This window comes from Dermacentor andersoni, chromosome 3 (assembly GCF_023375885.2).
Source record: "Dermacentor andersoni chromosome 3, qqDerAnde1_hic_scaffold, whole genome shotgun sequence".
Taxonomy (NCBI): Eukaryota; Metazoa; Arthropoda; class Arachnida; order Ixodida; family Ixodidae; genus Dermacentor; species Dermacentor andersoni.
Genome location: NC_092816.1, coordinates 110,005,885 through 110,020,032, shown reverse-complemented (window position 1 = coordinate 110,020,032; position 14,148 = coordinate 110,005,885). Strand labels below are relative to the sequence as shown.

Below are 14,148 nucleotides of genomic sequence, written 5' to 3'. Positions count from 1 at the left end.
AACTTGACGCGGGCTTCTCTAGGATTAGTGACAAATTCAACGCGTGCCAAGTGTTTTTCCCACGAAGTTTCGTGCCTGTAGCAGCAGCACAATCACTACCATGCGTCTAGTGCACGCAAAATTCCCCAATTCCAGTTCCAAAAAGGCTCTTGCTTTTTTGTGGCTTGCTGTTGCAGATTCAGTCCACGGGCCGAAAGAGTGCCGTCAGGTAACTTTATAGGGCCGTTGTGCCGTGCAAATACTGATATTTCTTTTCCCTCAACTTTATCATCCTCCATCGTGTATTCTGACCTCCTTTCAGCTCCCCACTTCAGTGTAACAGGCTGTTAGATACGGAGGAATAATTAGCATCGCTCAAGTTCTCCGAGTGCAACCCCTTGCTGTCGTATCCCAATTATGGCGCACAGGTGCGCGTCGAACATGCTACCTGGCCCGCCAGGCAGGCTGGCTATCCCGCCCTCGTGTGCCGCGCGTGGATCTCTTTTCTCTCCCTGCGTGATGCTTCCCGAAATAGAAGCTGAAAGCCTGCACGGTTCGAGGTAGTTGACCCCCGTAGCACTGGAAAGTCGTTCGAGGACGACCCGTCCCTTCCAGCTGAGCCCCTTCCCGGCCGGGAGGCAACGCCGGACGGAGGCAGCCATCGGAGGAGAGAGCCCATGGAGTATCCCCATTGGCCGAACATGACGCAACTTGCACGGGCCCTATGATTGGATGAAAATGACGACGCCTGTACGGGCTCACCGATTGCATGAAAATGACAGGACCCCGACAGACTGAAGTGGTCCAGAGAACCATCGGAGACCCAACCAGAGAACCATAGGAAAGAGAGGGAAGTTCTTCTTGCCGTGGGCCGCAGCGTGCGATTTGCTGGCGGCCGTCGATGACTTTCTACTGTTATTATGCTTTGATATATACCTGTAATTAATGGAAATAAAGCTTCAGTTCTCAAAGTCCTCATCAACGTCGGCCAAATCCCGCTGTCAATGGCAATATCCAAATAGAACTTAGGCGCGTCTGTCTGTCTGTCTGTCTGTCTGTCTGTCTGTCTGTCTGTCTGTCTGTCTGTCTGTCTGTCTGTCTGTCTGTCTGTCTGTCTGTCTGTCTGTCTGTCTGTCTGTCTGTCTGTCTGTCTGTCTGTCTGTCTGTCTGTCTGTCTGTCTGTCTGTCTGTCTGTCTGTCTGTCTGTCTGTCTGTCTGTCTGTCTGTCTGTCTGTCTGTCTGTCTGTCTGTCTGTCTGTCTGTCTGTCTGTCTGTCTGTCTGTCTGTCTGTCTGTCTGTCTGTCTGTCTGTCTGTCTGTCTGTCTGTCTGTCTGTCTGTCTGTCTGTCTGTCTGTCTGTCTGTCTGTCTGTCTGTCTGTCTGTCTGTCTGTCTGTCTGTCTGTCTGTCTGTCTGTCTGTCTGTCTGTCTGTCTGTCTGTCTGTCTGTCTGTCTGTCTGTCTGTCTGTCTGTCTGTCTGTCTGTCTGTCTGTCTGTCTGTCTGTCTGTCTGTCTGTCTGTCTGTCTGTCTGTCTGTCTGTCTGTCTGTCTGTCTGTCTGTCTGTCTGTCTGTCTGTCTGTCTGTCTGTCTGTCTGTCTGTCTGTCTGTCTGTCTGTCTGTCTGTCTGTCTGTCTGTCTGTCTGTCTGTCTGTCTGTCTGTCTGTCTGTCTGTCTGTCTGTCTGTCTGTCTGTCTGTCTGTCTGTCTGTCTGTCTGTCTGTCTGTCTGTCTGTCTGTCTGTCTGTCTGTCTGTCTGTCTGTCTGTCTGTCTGTCTGTCTGTCTGTCTGTCTGTCTGTCTGTCTGTCTGTCTGTCTGTCTGTCTGTCTGTCTGTCTGTCTGTCTGTCTGTCTGTCTGTCTGTCTGTCTGTCTGTCTGTCTGTCTGTCTGTCTGTCTGTCTGTCTGTCTGTCTGTCTGTCTGTCTGTCTGTCTGTCTGTCTGTCTGTCTGTCTGTCTGTCTGTCTGTCTGTCTGTCTGTCTGTCTGTCTGTCTGTCTGTCTGTCTGTCTGTCTGTCTGTCTGTCTGTCTGTCTGTCTGTCTGTCTGTCTGTCTGTCTGTCTGTCTGTCTGTCTGTCTGTCTGTCTGTCTGTCTGTCTGTCTGTCTGTCTGTCTGTCTGTCTGTCTGTCTGTCTGTCTGTCTGTCTGTCTGTCTGTCTGTCTGTCTGTCTGTCTGTCTGTCTGTCTGTCTGTCTGTCTGTCTGTCTGTCTGTCTGTCTGTCTGTCTGTCTGTCTGTCTGTCTGTCTGTCTGTCTGTCTGTCTGTCTGTCTGTCTGTCTGTCTGTCTGTCTGTCTGTCTGTCTGTCTGTCTGTCTGTCTGTCTGTCTGTCTGTCTGTCTGTCTGTCTGTCTGTCTGTCTGTCTGTCTGTCTGTCTGTCTGTCTGTCTGTCTGTCTGTCTGTCTGTCTGTCTGTCTGTCTGTCTGTCTGTCTGTCTGTCTGTCTGTCTGTCTGTCTGTCTGTCTGTCTGTCTGTCTGTCTGTCTGTCTGTCTGTCTGTCTGTCTGTCTGTCTGTCTGTCTGTCTGTCTGTCTGTCTGTCTGTCTACATGCAAGCGTGCACATGCTCTAGACCACGCAAGAAAATAGGAAGATAACAGCTTGGCTTATACTACGAAATACCCGAAGGTAGGTAATAAATCACAAGTTGCATCCAGTGACAAAATATTAACAAAAGCCTTTCTCGCGAGAGACACGAATCCGACGTGCTGGCGCCAGCGCGCCGTTCGAATGCTCAGACACGGAAACGGGAAAAGGAAAATTCTCTTTCCCGTCTCCCTCGACGTACATCCGTGCTATTTTCACTTCTCTTTCTTTTTTTTTTCTCGCTTATCTCGCTGAAAAGCGAAAGGAGCCTGCGCATACATTTGTTGGAGCACCAGCCAGGAAGGACCGACTCGTCCACCCTGCGCGCGACGTGCAAGTACACAAGCAGCAAGCTGTGGCAGTCCCGGAAAAAAAAATCGACAAGTGCGAGCTAACGGCGTCGAACGAGGGGTATCGAAACGCGTGCGAAAAGAAGCGAGACAAAATTGGAATGGACGGAAGGCGGAATCGGGAGGAGAGGTGAGCGAAGAATGCGCCTCTCGCTAAGCAAGTCAGGCCGAGGCTGGAGACGTGGGCGGGACAGGGAAGCACTGAGAAACCCGAACGCGACTGCGGCAGCCCGAGATGCTCCCACTCCGGACGGCGCCAACTTGAAGTATCGATTACTCCCCTAAAAAAAAAAAAAACCTAAATTCCTTAATTGAAAAGCACTCTTCGGCCGCGCTCTGAAGAGCCCGTTGGAAGAATCCACAAGCACTACAACCTTGTGGTGCCTCTTAGACCAAAATAAAGAAGCAGAGAGAGAGAGGGGGGGAGATAGAGAAAAAGGGAGAGAAGGTGCAGGCGGATGCTGAGCGCGAAGTTGTCTTCGCCACCGGGCACGCAGTCTGCCAGGGTTTTAAGGGGACGGTGTCAGAGTCACTTACCGTGTAGGCTGCATGAGTAGGGTGTGGTTAGAGCCAGCCACTCTCGATTCATTGGCACTGCATGTGTATATTTTATAATTATTATTATTGGGCGCCTCGTGAACGTTCTTGACATTCGAGTACATTCGTAAGAGGTGAGAAGGCGCTCAAAACGCGCCCAAGGGCATATCATGTTTTTCGGTCAGGCCGGCGGTGAAAACTGCGTAAAAACAGAAGCCGCGCACATAAAATAACAAGTGAAATGACTGAGCTCCTTGGTATAGGACAAATCCTATATTTGAAGGTATACAACTATAGATTTCGCGTGCCTGAGCGGCAAATGAATTGTGCGCTTACGGGTCATTTTATTTATTTATTGAGCTGTACGCTCAAGAACTAGAATAGGAACTACGCTTAAGGAACTAGAATATCCTTACTTGAAACCCATAATGGTCACTGCTTAAGGCATTGCCTGTCTCATAAATGACGTCAAACTATCCATGTCTGCCAGCATAGATAATTCGAAGGCCAAAATATAAAAAAAAAAAACTATTCATATCTAGTAAAATTTTGCCTTGCATATTTAGACGATCAGTGTTGATCGGCCAATTACCTAAAGACTGGAAATGTGGCTAAGTTAATTCCAGCATTCAAAGCCGGAAACAATTGAAAATTATGGGGTTTTCCTTGTGAAAACCACGATCTGCTTATGAGGCACGCCGTAGTTCGCGACTCCGGAAATTTGGACCACCTGGGATTCTTTAACGTGCTCCTAAATCTACACACTGGTGTTCTCGCCCCCATCGAAATGCGGCCGCCGTGGCCGGGTTTTGATCGCACGATCTTGTGCTTAGCAGCCCAGCACAATAGCCACTTAGCAGCCACGGCGGGCAACGCCGGAAATAAAAAGGTGCCAGGTAACTACCGCCCTATTTCCTTAACATGCATTTCTTGTAAGTTGCTGGAGCATATTATTGCATTGCACATCTACAGCAACCTGGAGTCTAATCATTTCTTTTTCATTAATCAGCATTGCTTCAAAGAACATCTGTCCTGCGATAAGCGATTGCTTGAACTTGCAACTGGCTTGCACTTTAGCATGGACAATAACTTACAAACTGACAGCATTTTCTTTGATTTCTCCAAAGCTTTTGACCGTTTAGAACGACATAAAGCTGAGCTAGTTGGTAAGGATTCATTATGCAAAAAAAGAGGTGAGGCGTGCAGACAGGACACAATAGTGCAACAACACGAACGCCGGCGTTCGTGTTGTTCACTTTTCGACTCTTGTGTCCTGTCTGCACGCCTCACCTCTTTTTTTGCTTTTGACCGTGTTGCTCATTGCCCGTTGTTTTCAAAATTAAGTTCCCTGGCGACTAGGCTCTGCTAGTTTATCTTGGATTGGAAATTTTTTATCATTTCGTCAACAATTTACATATGTTAGTAACAGTGCTTCTTCCCTTATTGATGTAACTTCGGGAGTCCCTCAGGGCAGCATCCTATGCCCTTTTTTCTGAATTTACATTATCTGCCCACTAACATTTCCTCATGTATGAGACCATTCGCTGATGGTTGTGTCGTTGGCAGAAAAATATCGTCTCCCGATGATCACGTTATGCTGCAAAATGACATTGACCTAATACGTATGGGGTGTAATAAATGGCAAATGGCTTTAAATTCGGGCAAATGCAAACTCATTTCTTTAAGTCGCAAACATTCCAACTCAGATGTTTCGTACTTTAGTAACAACTCTGCCATATCTCGTGTTCAATCGCAGAAGTGCCTAGGAATTCATCTGATTCACAATATTTCGTGGTCCCCCCTTATTAATCCTATCTGTGCTAAAGCGTCCCAAACTATTGGGTAGACTCGTTGGAATCTGAGTAAATCGCCATCTAACATTCGCAAGTTAGAATACCTAACGTTCATTCGCCCACAGTTGGAATTCGCATCATCGATCTGGTGATCCTTCCACAAAGAAAACTTAATTGCTAACTTAGAACGCGTACAAAATCACGAGGGCAAGTGTAGCGTTACGAAAATAAAACTTGAAATCTCGCTGCACCCACTTCAAATTCGCCGCTCCGCTTCCCTTTTGTGTTTCTTCATGGATACACTAACCACATTAGGCCACCTGTCCTACCCTTGGAAAACCCATTGCGCATGTTTCGACGGTTCCATAATCACGTTAGCATCAAGCGTTTCTTCGGTTAAACATAAGCGTTTAACTCATCAGCGTTGCAGCATACCATTTCACTTTGGAACGATCTTCATAACGATGTCGTCTCCAGTACAGATCGCGAAGCATTCCATGGCCGTCTGCGCGAACATTTCATGGTTATATAGCCTTCTAACTGTTGAATACTTGACGAATACCCAATTTACTTGTTTCCTACTTGTTCTCTCGCACTTTTCTTTTTCCTTGTTGAATTTAATTTTCATGGTAAGTCTCGTGTAATTTGTTTTAATCTATCTATCTGTATTCTCGCTTGACCATGAGCATTGTGATTATAATGGGCATTTTTTCATACACAGTTTAGCTCATGTTCTTAATTCTCGCGTTTTATGCTGCCTCGTTTTTTCACGGTCGCTTTGCTTTTTACCACCCATATGTACTATATTTTTTTTCTGTATTTGGTCACCAGGTGGTATAATTACCATGTTAATGCCCCCCTTCCACTATACTCCGATAAGGAGCCTGTAGGGTACTGTGAATAAATAAATAAAAAATTTCGCCTCTGGTCGATGCTGACCGCACTGCTTCTCTTAGTTTCTCTTTTTCATGATGAAAAAAAAGAATATCGGTACAAATAACATTATAGTTATTTTTTCCACTCCGATTTGTGCCTATTTCTATTGGAACCAAGCATAATTTATCGCCCCCCCCCTTCTTTTTTTTTCTAATCACCGTACATACGACCGCATACTGGTAAGGTTGCTCGAGATATAAAGAAATGAATGCATATGCGACATAAACCCACCCAGCTCAACTTTCTTTGACTACCGAAAGATCGCACACTTACTTTCTTTTGTCCTTTCAACTGTTCTGGTGGTGGCTGGATGCGTGGGACACTTTCTTCTCTGAACGCTCAGCTATTATAACTCTTTGAGACGCACGTGCTGCCTGGCGAGACCTCTCGGGAGTCTGATGATTTGGACGCTGTGGTGGAGTGCTCATGGAAGGGCGGCCTCAAGCCCCCCCCCCCTCCCCTTTCCTGCGGACCAGGTTAAGTGCCGCCAACCTACTCTCCCCTTCCGCGCTCTTCTCTCGCTCATCCGCTTAGCTTCCGGCGTCGAGCGAAACTAACGTCGTCTCTGGTTTTTAGCTCAGAGCGGAAGCGACGTTCTTGAAAAGACGGGCACGATGAGGGAGAACCGGCCACGACCTTAGTCCGTCTTTTCGGGAGCGTCATTACCCGTTACAACGGCACACTAACAAGGCCGAACGTCAACTCTTGTGAAGTGCGGTTGCTAGCACCCCCCTTACTGTTGCGTAAATGTAGAATTGCGAGCGTGCAACAGCAGCGAAAGTGAACAAAAAAAAAAAGACCTGGGAAGCGGAACTAACGGGAGTGGTAGATCCGGAAGCGGAAACTGAGGACGCGGAACTAGTGTGAGCGACGAATCATGGAACGGCGTCGCTCATGAAAGGTTAGCGCTACTTAACAAAAGCGGCGGTGAAGTGTGGACGGAGGTGTTGTAGGACGGCCCTCTGGTTCTACCACCGCCTTCTCTCCTTCAGTGGCGGCTGCGGAGAGTAGCTGGACAGCGGGAGGGGAGAACGACTGTCGCCTTTTAAGCTGGCATTGGCGCCGCTGGCGATCACCGCCATAAGAACACACCATATTAGGAATCCTATTATATGTATAACAATTTCGCTGTTTAGAAACAGGAACCCTGGCAGGCGTTGGTTCTCAACCGCACAATTTGGGAGGGCGAAACAGGCATTGGCGAACCACAGTGGTGTGGCGGAACAGATTCTCGCAGCTTTTCAACAATTTTCATCTGCAGATAAGCACAACCTTACCATCCAATTTCGTCATATATTAGTCAGAGAGTTAAAATTACGTGTGCTTATGTGCATGATAAGGGTTTCTTTTGTTCGTAGACGTACGAAGGGGTTTCTCTTTCGTCGAACTAGAAATTACGCTTTCCTTTTCGGCCTGATACACTAATGTCGTCAGATATTCTCGGCAACGGCGGTTTCTCAGGGGCCGTTACTACTGCCAAGGCGCGTGCAAAATCGTCTGACACAAATGTGCCCGTTGAAGGCACTACGCTCTGCGGAATTGCGCAATGAAACAACAAACACAGCTTATTGTGCTCCAGTTTGGCGAAGTTTGATAGAGCGTTATGGCGAATGCTTCTACAATGCTAACAGTGCGTTGTTTTTTTTTTTACTACATCGTTCGCGTAAATACTTGCGCAAATACTCGAAATGGTTACACGGTGGTTATCGGCAATTTTTTCCCATTTTCCAAAGATAACCAGATGTAACATAAAGAAATTGAACTTCCCGGGGGATTATGGGGGCCACTTCGTGCGTAACGTGCCGATATAATGTCGGAAATGTCTAGTCATTAAATTGCTCATTGCTTCCACCACTCAAAAGCATTTATATCATCGTTACACGAATACTTTCCCGGTCTCTTGGGAGAACCAAATGTGACACACAAACAGAGGTTAAAAGGCACACTAAAGACAAAATTAAGTAATACCAAAAAAATGAAAGAAAGAAAAGCCACTGTTAATGTGACGGGATGCATGGCAAGCCCAGAAGGCACTCAAGAACCAAAGACAGGTGGCGACTCCATCGTGACGTGCTTGCACTGTTTCGCCATTACGTCACGGATATTAGCGGATTCTTCTCAGGCCCAGTTAATCTTTTTTATCGGTAGAGATTGGCTATACGTTGTATTATATAAATAAGCCAAAGACTGGGCTTGGCAAGTTTGGAGAACGTTGACTGAGGCGTGACGACTCAAATGCTAAATAAAGTATGCCTTGAAATCCGTGACGTCACACTGACGTAGCGTCGCTGTGGTTTCGGCGCGAAATTCAAAATTGTAACTTCGACCTTCGGTATCTCGTCTGTTATTAGTCAACCAGTTACCGTGAAATTAGCGAAAGTGGTGTTTTAAGAGAGTACTGCACTAGCCGAAACCGACGTAGTGTTTCCCTTTAGTGTCCCTTTAAATTTGCACAAAAAGTGCGCCATGCTGTGAGCGGTATGTAGGCATAGCTCTGAAACGTGTCGCTCAATTATGGACACGAAAAAAAATTTCAGGTTGCGCCAGTGTGGTGGACGGTTACTTTTTTTTTTTATCATTGAAGAACGCTATAGCTAAATCAAATACGACGTTCACGCCTTCGAGTAAGTGCCGTTCTATAACACGTCGCTGGCTCTGTGTGAGGGAGCCCTCAGGATTTCAAGCAAAGATGCGCGGGCCGCGGCCACCCACGCCCCAGATGTTTGAAAAGGTCGAATTCCGCTCCTCCTCCTCCTCCTTCCCGGTGATGGACAGCGCACGCCCCCGACAGACCGGCCCAGAAATGAAGGGCCATCGAACAAAGCCTCGAAGGCGCGACCTAAAAAGAGCCAAAATAAATAGCCAGGAGGCAAAGGAACGGGCGTCAAAGAGAGTTCCCGCCAAAACCAAAGTCGGCGCAGGCGCCTTTTGTCGAGGCGACCGTCGAGAGGAAAGCGCTGGCAGCGAACAGAAAGGACGCTGGTTTGACGTACTACCGGCGTTGTTGTTGTTTTTTCTCTTTTGGTAGGCGAATCACAACGAACAATAAGTGCATCTCGATTAAAGTTATACAGGCGATAAGGCTTACTCGCTTGACGTGTTGCACACCAACAGGTGGCGATTTAGCCACACCGAACCGAATTTGTATGAAAACATGCATTGAGGAAAAACTTCATATGTGGGCCTCTGCTGCGTCGAAAGGCTATGGGGCGAAGATGGCTGATGGCGTTCGATGACCTAAAGTCGCATCTGGACCATTACGACCGCTTGGGATTTGATAATCGGATGATGTGTGTACGCCTGGGCTACGAGTTAAAGGTATACACCGTGCTGGACGCCTGAGGTATGATGGACGTCTCCGAGACGACCTTATCAACGTTGCCCCTATCGTGACACTGTGATGAATGATGGCGTTGCAGGCAATTAATTTATGCGGGGCTATATGTTTGACGCGTGCGCCTTGATTAAATCAAGATAACCTGCAGAATGATATAGAGACGACGTTGCGGCGCCTGTGTCGCCTTCGTTCGTTGTGCCTTCGCGTTTATTGAGTTTTTCCAATCGATGTCAACTATAGTCCAGCTTCGTTAACCTTAGCTTTGGTCGCACACCGAGAGCACGCTAACTGCTGCCAAATGTCTATGCCGTGTACCGCTCTACAAGGACTGCGGTGTTAACAAAATGGAAGTAATGGACGCGTAATGGACTTCAGAAGTAATGGACCTCGTAATGGACGGCACTAGGAACACGAGCGGACAGGGTGCGTGCTAGAATAGTGCATCAACGGCACGCAGTTGCCGAGGCGAGGAAATAAATGCTGCTATGAGCCACAGATGCGAACTGCTGCTTGCGATTCCGTGAAAGTAGTACCGCACCCGAGCTCCCCTATTGTTGTCACACGTAACGAGACGTTGATGCGTGTCACCACAATGTGCATAGTTCTAGATACAAAGTACCCTATATACTACAAAAAAGACTGCAGAGCACGGTATTTAGAAAAAAAAAATTTTTTTTAATTCCGTAGCATCCACTGCATCCCACTTCGGTTCGAAAGGTTCAGAGAATACCCCCTCAGGCGACCGGCTTATCGGTCGCGAAATCGACAGAACAGCTGGCGAAGTATTGCGTAAGTTAAAACCTTTTTCGCACATTGAGCGCTACGAAGGCTTTCGCTGTCGGCTGTACGCGAATGGTGCAAGGTGGCTTATGGTTGCGAAAATACAGCGGGATTTCACTGCAATGCCGTTGGGCACGTTTTTATACTCCCTCTACTATACATTGCTCAGGTAATCCCCACGTTTACACAACCATTTGATGGAACTATACTTTTCGGATAAAGCTAAAGTTACTTCTCGCGTATATATATTTCGTTAATTAAGAGGGAGGGGGGGCACATGAGCGCACCTCTTATGTCAAGTTGCGATAAAGAAAGGGAAAGAGAAGGATGCAGCCATGGCGACAGCTACAAAGCCAAGATAGCGCGATAGGGTGCCTGCTTCGTTGTTTTCTTTTGCGGAGCTTACATCTGTCATTATCACGATCTCCATCCCCATCCTATGTTATGTAATGCAGGACAAAGACCTTACCCAGCAATCTCCAATTACCCTTTCCTTGCGTCAGCTCGCTGCGTCTTACGCCTACAAATTTCCTAATCTAACTTCAGCACCTACACCACCGGTTATCTGCTCTGCACATTGCATGACCTGTCCTACTGCAGTTATTTCTCTTAATCTCAAATATGTTATCGGCTGTCTTCGTGTCGCTTAGTCGCATCTTTCGCCCCCGCGCTACCATGGGCCATTAAACCAGCGCTCTGGCCTCTCGGCTCGTGTCCCACATTATTCTGCATTCAAGGGGCCAGGCAACGCTTCTTCTGCCCATCGGCACATTCATCATAACTGGCTGTTTCCTTGTTCTCTCTTTGTCTCTCTTTCTTAACGTTACGCGTACAATCTTTTGTTCCATCGCTCCTTGCATTCGTTCCTCATTGGTATGAATGGCGCATTTTCGCGCGACAGTAACGGGTGGGACAAGTCTATCAAACATCCCTTTTTTGTATTTGTTCCGCATACGGCGCGAAAATAGAACAGGGTGCGAAGAACGGGGGGGGGGGGGGGGGGGAAACAAGCCTTCTATACGTCGCGTCTTTTGTTGGTTCATTACGAGAATGAACCAACACCGACTTGACCAACCTTCGGTATTCCCGCTATGACTACATTTCACTCCGTCGAATGTTAGAACACAGGGACTGAAGCTCTGCTGCAAGATTACTTGGAACGCGACGCACGCCTCACAGGCTCAGAAAACGATTAAGTGTATTCGTGCAGTTCCTAAAGTCGACAGACCTCAGTGAGCGGCCGTATATTTTCGCTGTGTACCTCCGCACGAAGCAAGGTGTTTACTCTCCGTCCTTTCTTTCTTCTTTTCTTTCTTCCTTTCGTTTCTTTTCATATCCTAACCCCCCTTCCCCACGGTAGGGTAGCAAACGAAACGTGCGTCTGTTTGACGTCCCTGCCTTTTCTTCTCTTTTCTCTCTGTCTCTGTCACTTCCCGGTAACAGTGAAGTTGCGCGCTTTATGTCACAACCTGAAATGGAACAGGTGTACCCCCTCTGGCTACAAGGTTGGATAGTCGTATATTCCTGTATCTTCGTACACTGGGGTTGCACCAAAATGTCTTCGGCATGCTCATCAGTGGTGGCATAGCTTGTGCATAAACTAATTCTTGATCCTGAGATGAAAATGTTCCCGCTCTCTTCTCATTCTACCCCAAATCACATAGAGCGAGGCCCCTCCATCTGTGTCGAGTGGGAATCGGGCTGCACAAGATGAGAACAAACGTTTATTCGCAAGAGCTACGTCCTGGCCTTTGCTCCAGTTGGAGGATTGAGAGTCGTCCCCCTACCTTGGTAGATATAGACGGTTAATGAAGAGGTAAAGGCAAGATATATATATATATATATATATATATATATATATATATATATATATATATAAAATAGCGCAGTTTCAGACCTGCAATCACCCCGCCAGACGCAAATATGGATTCGTATCGATCCCTTCGTTTTTTGTTCGCAGAGCGCGAGAGCGTCGCCAAGCATTTTCTTCCACAGTTTCTTTTTGTTGTTGTTGTTTCTTTTCATCCGATTTACCATCGCATGCAAACGAGAGGCCGACGGGGTGATCGCAGTTGAGAGAAAAGCGGGAGGCAGTGTCGCGTCCGGGGTAGCGATCCGTGGCGGTGCCGAGCAAACAGGCGAGACGACGAGTGGAAAGCAAAACTCCGCGCCGACATCGGCGGCAGAGTTTGCCTTCGCGCCCGATCAATCGCAGCCGCCGCTCAGTCCGCCATTGCCAAAACATGCAGACACTGACACAACAGTCATCATCTCGCAGTGGCGCGCGAGAACAGGGAAAACAACACAAGATTATGGCTCCTAGCTGAGCTTCATTGCCTCATACTTTCCCGGAATTCCACGGACGCTTCTTTCGGGCACACCGATGGTAGAACGACTGAATCTTTAACGATGATGTAAGGGGAGGCGCAAACAATGGTGCCTGTCTCAATTAACCCCGCTGAGAATGGCTGCTCATCTCTGTTTCAGGCCATAGTTTAGATCCGTTCGCACAGATGTCGGAAGAAGTGTGTTTGCCGGTGGCTCAATGCAACAAACAATCACCCTAAGGTTACTGTTCCGTTTAAGGCCAAATTCCTTTTACCGAGATTGTACTACATTCGCTGCTGTCCTACCTTGCTGAAAAACGTTCCTTATCTTTTTTTGTACTTTTATTCTCTTTTCACTGGAAGTTTTACATGAGTCATCGAAAGTTCCAAAGTAATAGCTGGTGCCCGCGTGTCTTCCCAGAAAGTTCTTCGTAATTCGCATCGCGCATGCAATCACGTTACACAAGCTTCTGTGACAACATACAGCAGATAAAACCATCGATAACATTCGAGAAACTTTCGAAAGATGCGGGCGCGTCCCGCGCTGCACGATAACATTTGCTAGACGGTTAAAAAGCGCTCACCCTAAAAAGATCAACAAGTCCACGTGTCAATATATATATATATATATATATATATATATATATATATATATATATATATATATATATATATATATATATATATATATATATATATATATATACCTTGACACAGCAATAGCAAACTCCCTCGGCACGGCAAGTTTTTGTTTTCCCTAAGACGGGGGATTAAAATCTTCCACACCAACAGTAAGTCTATTGGCATACAAAACAATCGTCATCCCCGTTTTAGAACGTGCTTTAATTGTATGGGACCCGTTCAATAATATATATATACACACAGTTTTACCGTAACATTTCTTTTGTCGCTAGGCAGTGTTTCACCAAGTCCTTTGCGCGGCAGTTGCCAGAAGCGGGCGTCAAGCTTTTTTAATCCGGCCTTGCAATGAAATCACCCGCAATATGCAAAAGCGCACCCTCGTTATTGTTATCGTCACTGCAGCTACAAGTGCTGCACGCAGATCTCCACGCAGAGGTCGCGACTTCGCCTGAACACGTCAGAGCTTGGCGCACGTGCCTAAGTCGTATTGATTGTCCCTGCAGCCCGACAACCTCCACGTACGAAAATAAGGATGGATGAACGCCAAGGCACGGGTAAAGCGCCGGATAACGTAGCATCGCAGCCGGAAAAAAAAAAAAGAAAAGCTGACGACGAAGCAACAAATAATATCCACGCGCTGGACGCGCGCCTGTCCCGAATACGTGTCGCCGTCGGGCTCGGCGGAGCAATCCTTCCCCGCAGCTTTCAAAACTGCCGTTCCCTTTGTATAGCGCGAAGCCTTTCAGCGCGGATTTTGGAGCATTAGCCCTAGAGGCCGCGCAAATTTATTCCGCAGTGCCAAATAACGTCACTGCCTGATAAACAAAACACTAATGAAGAATATAGGAATGAATGAGCGATTAAGGGGGGGGGGGGGGGGGGGGCAGGGAC

General features: G+C 47.3%; 1 protein-coding gene across 2 annotated transcripts in view; it reads right to left on the bottom strand.

Moving 5' to 3' along the window:
- LOC126539598 (ras-like protein family member 10B) overlaps positions 1-14,148 on the bottom strand; it is an 85,664-nt gene that overhangs the window by 47,746 nt on the left and 23,770 nt on the right. The window contains exon 2 of one of the 2 annotated variants that reach the window (XM_055074960.2): positions 3,443-3,499. The exons of the other annotated variant lie outside the window; for it this stretch is intronic. The gene's annotated coding sequence lies outside the window, so the exon portion shown is untranslated. The remainder of the gene's footprint in view (positions 1-3,442; positions 3,500-14,148) is intronic. 2 annotated transcript variants of the gene reach the window in all.